Genomic DNA, 8,302 nt, shown 5'->3' with positions numbered 1-8,302 from the left:
AGATAATACGTAGTGTTAGATCTTCTCCTTTTCACTTTTATGATACTTTGATCGATTCACTGAGCCAGGGCCAGTGCTAACTGCAGGTGTCTTGCAGTGGCCAATGGAGACAGTGACCCTGCCCTCAAGGAACTGAGGTCCAGTAAGGAAGGCAGTTATTAAGCAAGTATAATTCTCTAAATGACAAACCAGTGACAGTTGTGTTAAGGTTAGAATGCCAAAGGCAGAGTGCTTCATATGCTTTTCACTGGGGCAGAATAGGATCAAGTCAGGCAGGCTAGATGTGTGTCTCTAAGGTGTTAATAAATCAAAAGACTTCAGTATTACAGAATAAATAAATTGTGGTCACTCTTTCTTCCCATTGCACTCCAAGAAAGAGCATTATTGGAATGAGATAAGCCACAGAAGTAGGCAGTCATCCGTTTCTGACTAGCTCCATTTCTATTGCATAACATAAACAATTATTATTGACCTTCTTTTCTTTTTGTTTTTTGGATGAGTCAGGGTCTCACTCTGTCGCCCAGGCTGGAGTGCAGTGGCACGATCATGGCTCACTGCAACCTCTACTTCCCGGGCTCAGGTGATCCTTCCACATTAGCCTCCCAGTCACATGCCACCAACCACGCCCAGTAAATCTTTGTATTTTTTGAAGAGATGAAGTTTCACCACATTGCCCAGGCTGGTCTCGAACTGCTAGGCTGAACTGATACACCCACCTTAGCCTTTCAAAGTGCTAGGATTACAGGTTTTAGCCACCTCACCTGGTGTGACCTTATTTTCTTAAAACTAGATGGTTCATTAAGAATTAAGCAAATGGCATACTTTCAGCTTTTTAAAAATACTTCCTCTACTATAAGATAGAAGGTTAAATTAGAAAATGCTACATCCTGTTCATATCATAAAATTAATTAGCCTAAAGGAATTTTAAACCTTTATTAAAATGAGGTAAGAATACCTGATAAAGTAACAGCCTTTTCCTGAAAACGTTTATCTGAAACTTATAGAAAAGCAAAATATTATTCTAATGTGGACATATGTGACAAATATCTAGGCATTGCTCAATAAAAACTTTTTTCTGCATTTTTATAATTTTACTGATAAATATTAAATACTCCTTTCTCCAAATAGTTTGTTTAAAACACTTGAAAAGTGTACAGCAATCCACAGTAACCTTAGTTACCTTGACTAGTCTCTATATTTAGATTTTCTACAAAATAACGTGTTTTGTAATCTTGATTCATGCATGTATTATGATTTTCTTCCACCAATAAACAATTATTACAAGAGCCTTGAAGAATTTGTTTTGTAAAAAATAAATGTAACGTAAATAATAATGCTTAGCTTTCCTACATAGTAATCTTTTCTTTAAACTAAATAAATGATGTTACAGAATCCCAAACTTGGGTGTCATCTCCTCACTAGTCTCCTTTAGATTCTTCAACACCTTGGGCCTGGAGGAGTTAATGGAAAACGGCTCCTCTTCCCTGGCACCTAATGTTTGGGCCTTCTCTTTGGCAAATTTCTCTTTCAAGTCATATTTTTACTTTATTTAAACTCATGAAACATCTCATGTATTCCACTCAGATTTTTTAATGGTAATTTGAGTTCATAATATTTTCCCCACTTCTTTCTTCCATGTATCTCTGGCAGATTTCTTCCTCCTCAAAGATATTAGCAGACAGAATGGCTATATATTTTTTTAATAGTAAAAGTACAACCATATTTATTAAACTTAAGGTGAGGTGGGCAGGGGAGAGGGAGGAAAGCACATTCGGGAATGAGTTCTCAAACTAAGGCTCAGAACTGGTGTCCAGTGACACAGAAACCACCTTCCCAAATGGTGGAGCCTTTCCTTCCCTGGGGATAGTGGCAGAGGGAGTGGCGGCCACCACAGCACTCCTGACTCCCTCCTCCAGTCCCACTTTCCATTTCTATTCCTTTTTATTGGATGGCATTCTCAGAATCAGGAATTATCACTATCACCTATAAGTTACTCATCAAGTTGAAAGTTATTAAAGAAAAGCAATATCAAGAGTAGCTGCTCACATTGTGGGACAGGAAGATAGGATTTGAGGGCTGGGAAAAAAAAAACAAGGAAGATATATTCCTGTCCCCAAATAATTTTTTCATAAGTTATTACTTCTTAACTTAAGGGCAAAACTATAATGGATAGCTGAGTAAGACTGGGCTGAAAACTGGAGAGAAGGACCCAGAGGCGTTCTTTCGTTTTCTCTTTTACCTCCAATCTTTTCCCTTTCAAGCTACAGGTAGAGGCTCCACCACCATTAAGGTATTAACTTATCCTATGAATTTGATTCTTTCTTTATTCTTGTAAGATAGTTCTTTTTTTAGTCCATCAATTTTTGTGCTTGATATATAAAATTTTCAGTTCAGTAAAATTAAGAGTATGAGACAAACCATAATCTGTACAAAGAATTAAAAACCTAAATATGTCAATGGATCGTAAGTATCAAGTGACAACAAATAATAGATTAATTTTTATAGGGCTCATGACCTCTGCTTATTACCTTTAAATGACTGTAAAAGAAAGAATAACTCTTTTGGCAGGTTAATATTTGGATTTTATTGATCGTATCATATCACACCATGGGTCTCCAAAAATGTTCTGGGCTGCATATTTTTTCTGCGTATGAATCTTGGAAGAATACTCATTTACTGTCAATAATAGTTGTTTCAAAAAGTGAAATGACATTTTACTCATAATTTTCTTCTTTTCCCTTAGCATGCTGTGTTAGTTTCCTAAGGCTACCAGAACAAATGACCACAAACCACTTAAGACAATAGAAATTTATTTTTTCACAGCCCACAAGGCCAAAAATTCAAAAGGAAAGTAGAGTGTGATTGATTTCTTCAGGAGGCTTTCAGGTAAAATCTCCCTCATAGCTTCTGGTGGTTTCTGGCTGTCCTTGGCATTCCATGACTGTAGGCAGCATAACTCCAGACTCTGCCTCCCTTGTCCCCTGACCGTCTTCCCGGTGGGTCTCTGTGTGTTCCCATGGCCTATTTATAAGGATACAGCCATTGGCTTTAGGGCCCACCCGAATGCTCTGTGACCTCGTCTTAACTAGGTGTATCTGCAGAGACGCTGTTTCCAAATAGCTTAACATTCTCAGCAAACTGACAGACGAGCAGAAGATCAAACACCACATGTTCTCACTCATAGGCGGGTGTTGAACAATGAGAACACATGGACACAGGGAGGGGAGCACTACACACTGGGGTCTGTTGGGGGGAAATAGGGGAGGGACCGTGGGGGGTGGGGAGTTGGGGAGAGATAGCAAGGGGAGAGATGCCAGATGTAGGTGATGGGGAGGAAGGCAGCAAATCACACTGCCACGTGTGTATCTATGCAACAATCCTGCATGTTCTTCACATGTAACCCACAACCTAAAATGCAATAAAATAAATGGGAAAAAAAAAAACGTTCTTGGGTTCCGGGGTGGACATGACTTTCTGCGGGACACTATTTAACCCGGAAATACGCATAATTTTTTAGAAAATAATGAGTTCTGCCTCTGCTAAAAAGTCCCTTTTCTTTTCATTAGTGTTGATTATTATAAATAGCATGGAGAGTTGACAGACCTCTAAGTACTTGTCAACGGCTTCAGTGTGGGAAACAAATGCGGGAGTGGGAAGAAATAAGATTTGAGAAACAGTTCAAGGCAAGATAATAGAAGGGCATATACTTCATGCTAAAAAAAGTGATTTCTGTTTTGTGGCACGGAAGAACAATAAAAATTCAGAAATATTTATTAGGTGTCTATTCTGTGTCAATAATGTACAAACGCATTCTGGGGATAATGAGCTGAAAGAGTCATCGGCTTCATATGTATCACAGTGCAACGAGAAACCAATTCCTGAGACAGAAACAACTGGTAAAGGAGAACATTTGGGTTTGTCAAACTTGAAACTGAAAAAAATCAAGTAGAAAACAGGTCTAGTCAAGCTGAAATATTCCTAGCGTAAACAAAATAATAGGATGAAAATCTCCTGATCTCTCAATGGGAAGACATGAAGAGATGACAGGAAACAGGATTCAGCGCTTTGCCACATTGGAAAGCATATTATCAGTTACCAAGGTTCCTAGAAGAAAGGAAAAACATTGGAAAATAGAAAGGTAGTTGGAGTTATAAACTTGGTGTTGAATTAAGGAGAGAGCTGGACGAAGGAAAGAATATACCAACTGGAAGAGCAAGAGCTGAAAAAACAGAACTTATGAGAACATTTTAACTTTAATTGGGGAATGTTCAGTGAACCAATAGAGCTCCCCCTACCTCTTCTCCCTCTCCCTGCGGTCTTCTTCCCACCATCTTCGCCCTCTCTTCTCCCCACTGTATTATTTTTCTCCCCACTGTATTCTTTTTTTTCCCTTTGAGACGAAGTCTTGCTCTCTTCCCCGGGCTGGAGTGCAATGGGGCGATCTCGGCTCACTGTAGCCTCCATCTCCTGGGTTCAAGCAATTCTCCTGCCTCAGTCTCCGGAGTAGCTGGGACTACAGGCGCGAGCCACCACGGCCGGCTAATTTTTGTATTTTTAGTAGAGACGGGGTTTTCACTATGTTGGCCAGGCTGGTCTCGATCTCCTGACCTCGTGATCCGCCCGCCTCAGCCTCCCAAAAACGCCCGGCCTTCTCCCCACTGCATCCTGTCCCGCCCTCGCCTCCGCGTTTTCTTCCACTGTTTTCTCTACCACGCCGTCCTCTCCCTCCTCCCCACCTTCTCCTGCCCCCTCCCGCTTTCCAAGGTCGTTTCCACCCTCTCCTTCCCCTCCTCCCCCTCTCCCCGCGGTCTCGTGGGCCCCAAAGGTCTTCGCGCCGCCAACTCTGAGGGGGCGGGGCCGGCGGCCGCAGCTGCGGACCCGGCAGCGACTCCCCAGGTCTTCCGTTGGCCGCGGGTGGCGGAGCTCAGGGGGCCGCTGAGTGGGGGACGCAGGCGCGCGCAGGCGGGGAGAGCTTCTGGGTGGGAGGCGGCGGGAGAGCGCGGACACGGGCGTGGGCGAGGCGGCCATTCGGGGAGAAGAGGGTGCGGGAGAGAAAGGCGCTGCGGGGAGACGCCGCTGCGGGGAGACGGGGGAGATGGAGGCGGGAAGGTGGAGGGAGGAGGAAGATGGTGGAGAGTAAGGGGCTGGGAAGGAAGGCGAAGGGGAGAGGGAGGGAAGAGGAGAAGACGGTGGGAAGAAGATGCGGCAGACACGCCGCTGCGGCAGGGTGGGAAAACGGGAAGAAAACGGTGCGAGGGGAAGAAAACGGTTGGGGTGGGAAGACGGTCGTGGGGACACGCGGGGAGAAGAGGGAGCGGCGGGAAGGCGGGAGGGAAGCGAGCGGGTGGAGAGGAGGAGGGCGGGGAGGGCCGTGGGAAGAGGGACGCGGAGAACAAGCCGCTGCCGCGAGAAGGCTGAGAGACCGAGGGGAAGAGGACGGTGGGGACGGGAAGAAAACTGCGGGGGAGAAGAAGGTGCGGGAAGAAGACGGTGGAGAGAGTGAGCGGGGAGGAGAGGGTGCGGGGAGACCGCGGTGGGGAAGGAGGAGGGGAGCAGGGACGAGGGGAGGGGGAGAGAGCGGAGAAAAAGGTGGGAAGAAGACTGGGGAAGGAGAGGAGTCGGGAAGGAGACGGGAGGGAAAGGGCAGAAGGAGGGGGAAGGTGGGGGAAGCAGACGGCGGGAAAGGGGAGAGGGAGGGGGAAGAAAAGGGTGGGGAGGGAGAAGGAAGGACGGGTTGGAAGAAGAAGGGAGGGGAAAGTGGGGAAGGCGGCGTTGGGGAAAGACGGAGGTGGGGGGAAGGACGGGTGGGAGAGAAGAGGGTGAGGCAGGGAAGGTGGCGGGGAGAGGGGAAGAAACGGCAGAAAGGCGGGTGCTGAGAGAGAAGGCGGTGGGGAGAGGAGAAGGAAGTAGGGAGAAGATGGTGAGAGAAGAAGGCAGTGTGGGAGAAGAGTCGGGGCAAGAGCAACAATGGAGATAGCAACGTTTAAACGTCGTCGTCTTGAAGCAAAAGCAGCAAGTTCGCTTTAAAATAGTCCCGGCCTAACTTTGTTCAATAAATTCCCACTTCCAAATACGTTGTGTCTGCAATGTGGGTCATTTTTAGTGCATAGAACAGAGCAGTGTCTGATTGTTAGTGACCGTGCTGTCAAGGTGCATGCTGCTCACCAGCTAGAAACGAAAACATCACATTTCCTTCAAGTGCATTTTAATACATAATTTTTCCAAGAATCTCATTGAGGAAAAAATAGAGGGGTGTACCTTTGGCATTGAACATGGGGTCTCACATTTAGGTTGCATTTATTTCCCCAAATCTTTAAGATTGTGGCTGAAACAGTATTGTGAATACCGCATTCATTCTGTAGGGCAGTGCATGTTATTTTAACAAAAGTATGATAAACTGATATGCCTATAGAAATTCAATGAATTCAATTTAATTAATTCACTCATACAAATTTAGGTTTCCTTAATATAAAAAAAACCCAAAACACTTAAATTGCCTTTGTCTTTTAACCTAACTTCATGCTTAGAGTCAAGAGAATTTATAAATGCAATCCTGTAATGCTGGTGTTGCATTAAGCCTTTATTCATAGGAGGTGCTCTAGGGATGGTGGGCATTAGGCCAGGAGAGTTCCCTGGGAGAGGTCAGAGCCCATACCTCATGGCCACTTCAGTCTCCCGCTGGGCAGTGCCGGATCCTTTTGTGGCCACCCCAGGGGTCCAGATGTGCACAGGAGGCTGTGGCTGAGGGGCGGCTTGGGCAGGGCAGTGCTCACCACACTCCCGACTTTCATCTGGGTCATGTGGGGGATGGGCTCGGTGTCACTGTGCCCTCCCAGCCCACCGGGCCAGACCTCCCTCTGGGACAGAACAGAGGATCATGAGGACAGTGTGAGGAAGCACCCTGGGGTCAATTGGGGTCTGACCCCAGGGCTCCCCAGGTCCCACTGGGGACACGTGGACTTATTCTTCTGAACTTTAAAGGCAGTGCTTATTATCAGCATCAACACCTGTTCTTCCATCAAATACACGTCCCATGGTGCAGGGTGAGGCCGAGAGAGATCTGTGGGGACAGCACGCGTGGGAGGACCTGGCCCTTCCAGGCTGGGGCTGGTGGCTCAAGCTGGGCCCATTGGGGCTTCAGTCCCCAGAGTCAGTGACCCTCCCCGTGAGGGTCGCCTGACCCCTCCAGGACACTGGTTCAGACAAGGCCTTGCAGCTCCTCATGGGGGGCACTCATTTCAGTGGGGACGCGGCTTCTGGAGAGAGGGGCTTGCCCAGGTCTTGAGGCTTCCCTGAGCCCTCCCAAGTTGGGTCCTGGCCTTGTCTGTCCATGAGGCTGGTCTTGAGCCTCACTCTCTGCCCTGGGATGACCCCTCTTGGACAGAGGGTCTTGTTTGTGCCTCCTATGGGCTGGAGGTGAGCCAGACCCCCGGGCTGGGGAAACAGGACACTGCAGGGCAAGGAGGGTCCCTGAGCCGGGGTCTCTCTGTGCCTCCTTGCCCCATCATTCAACATGCAGAGAAGCCAGCTGGGCAGCTGCAGAGGCCCCCAATCCCCGAGGCTTCCCACCCTCCCATCTGCTGACCCCACCATGTGGCCTTGGCCCTGGGGAGGAGGGGTGGGAACATCCCCTGGAGCCTGGCTGGAGGTACTCCTGGAGGCCTCCTGGGCCAGGGTGTGGGAAAAGCAAGGCCACGACAAAGGGTGGCCAGAACAGGGTGGGTGCTGGGGTTCCTGGTCATCTCCTGGAGGTGGTGTCGGTCTAGAGGACATGGCTGGGGAGATGCTGCCATCTGGGCTCAGTAGGCCCATTCATGGTCACCAAGGGCAGCTGGAGCCCAGGCAGCTGAAGGGCAGGAGGAGTCTCAGGGAGGGCAGGGTCAGCAACACAGAATCAGAGCTGGAGGGTGTGGCTCCAGGACATTAAGGGAGGCCACGGGGAAGATGAGATGTCCTCTGCTGATGGGGATAAAAGGCATCTGACTTGGGCTCTAGGGGTCAGCCCCAGGCTCCTGTGGGACCCTCAGCAGAGACATCCTAAAGACTCCCAACAAGCTGGCGATACAAGGAAGGTGCCTTCGCTCAAAGTCGAGATTACCTGGTCAGGGTGGCTGTCCCCAGATCTGGCTGCATGAGGCCCCAGGGGCACCTGTCCACCTACCCTGTGGGGAGTGCCTCTCACTGGCCAGCAGCTACGCCAGTTCCCAGAATGCGTCATCCTCAGGAGCAAGGTGGCGACTTGGCTCAGGTCCCTACAATAGCCCACCTCCTGCCAGAACCAGAGTCACCATGTAAGGACATC

At 48.2% G+C, this 8,302-nt stretch overlaps 1 long non-coding RNA gene across 1 annotated transcript; it reads right to left on the bottom strand.

The window, feature by feature from the left end:
• Window positions 1-720: 720 nt before the first annotated feature.
• LOC116546612 lies at window positions 721-4,769 on the bottom strand. Its single transcript, XR_004266781.1, has 3 exons — window positions 4,642-4,769; window positions 969-971; window positions 721-756 (listed from the first exon to the last, which is right to left on the bottom strand). It is a non-coding gene; the product is annotated as an uncharacterized LOC116546612 (long non-coding RNA).
• Window positions 4,770-8,302: the final 3,533 nt, after the last annotated feature.

Source organism: Sapajus apella, unplaced genomic scaffold (genome assembly GCF_009761245.1).
Source record: "Sapajus apella isolate SASKATOON/1434 unplaced genomic scaffold, GSC_monkey_1.0 scaffold1122, whole genome shotgun sequence".
Classification (NCBI taxonomy): domain Eukaryota; kingdom Metazoa; phylum Chordata; class Mammalia; order Primates; family Cebidae; genus Sapajus; species Sapajus apella.
This window is presented reverse-complemented; position numbering and strand designations above follow the sequence as displayed.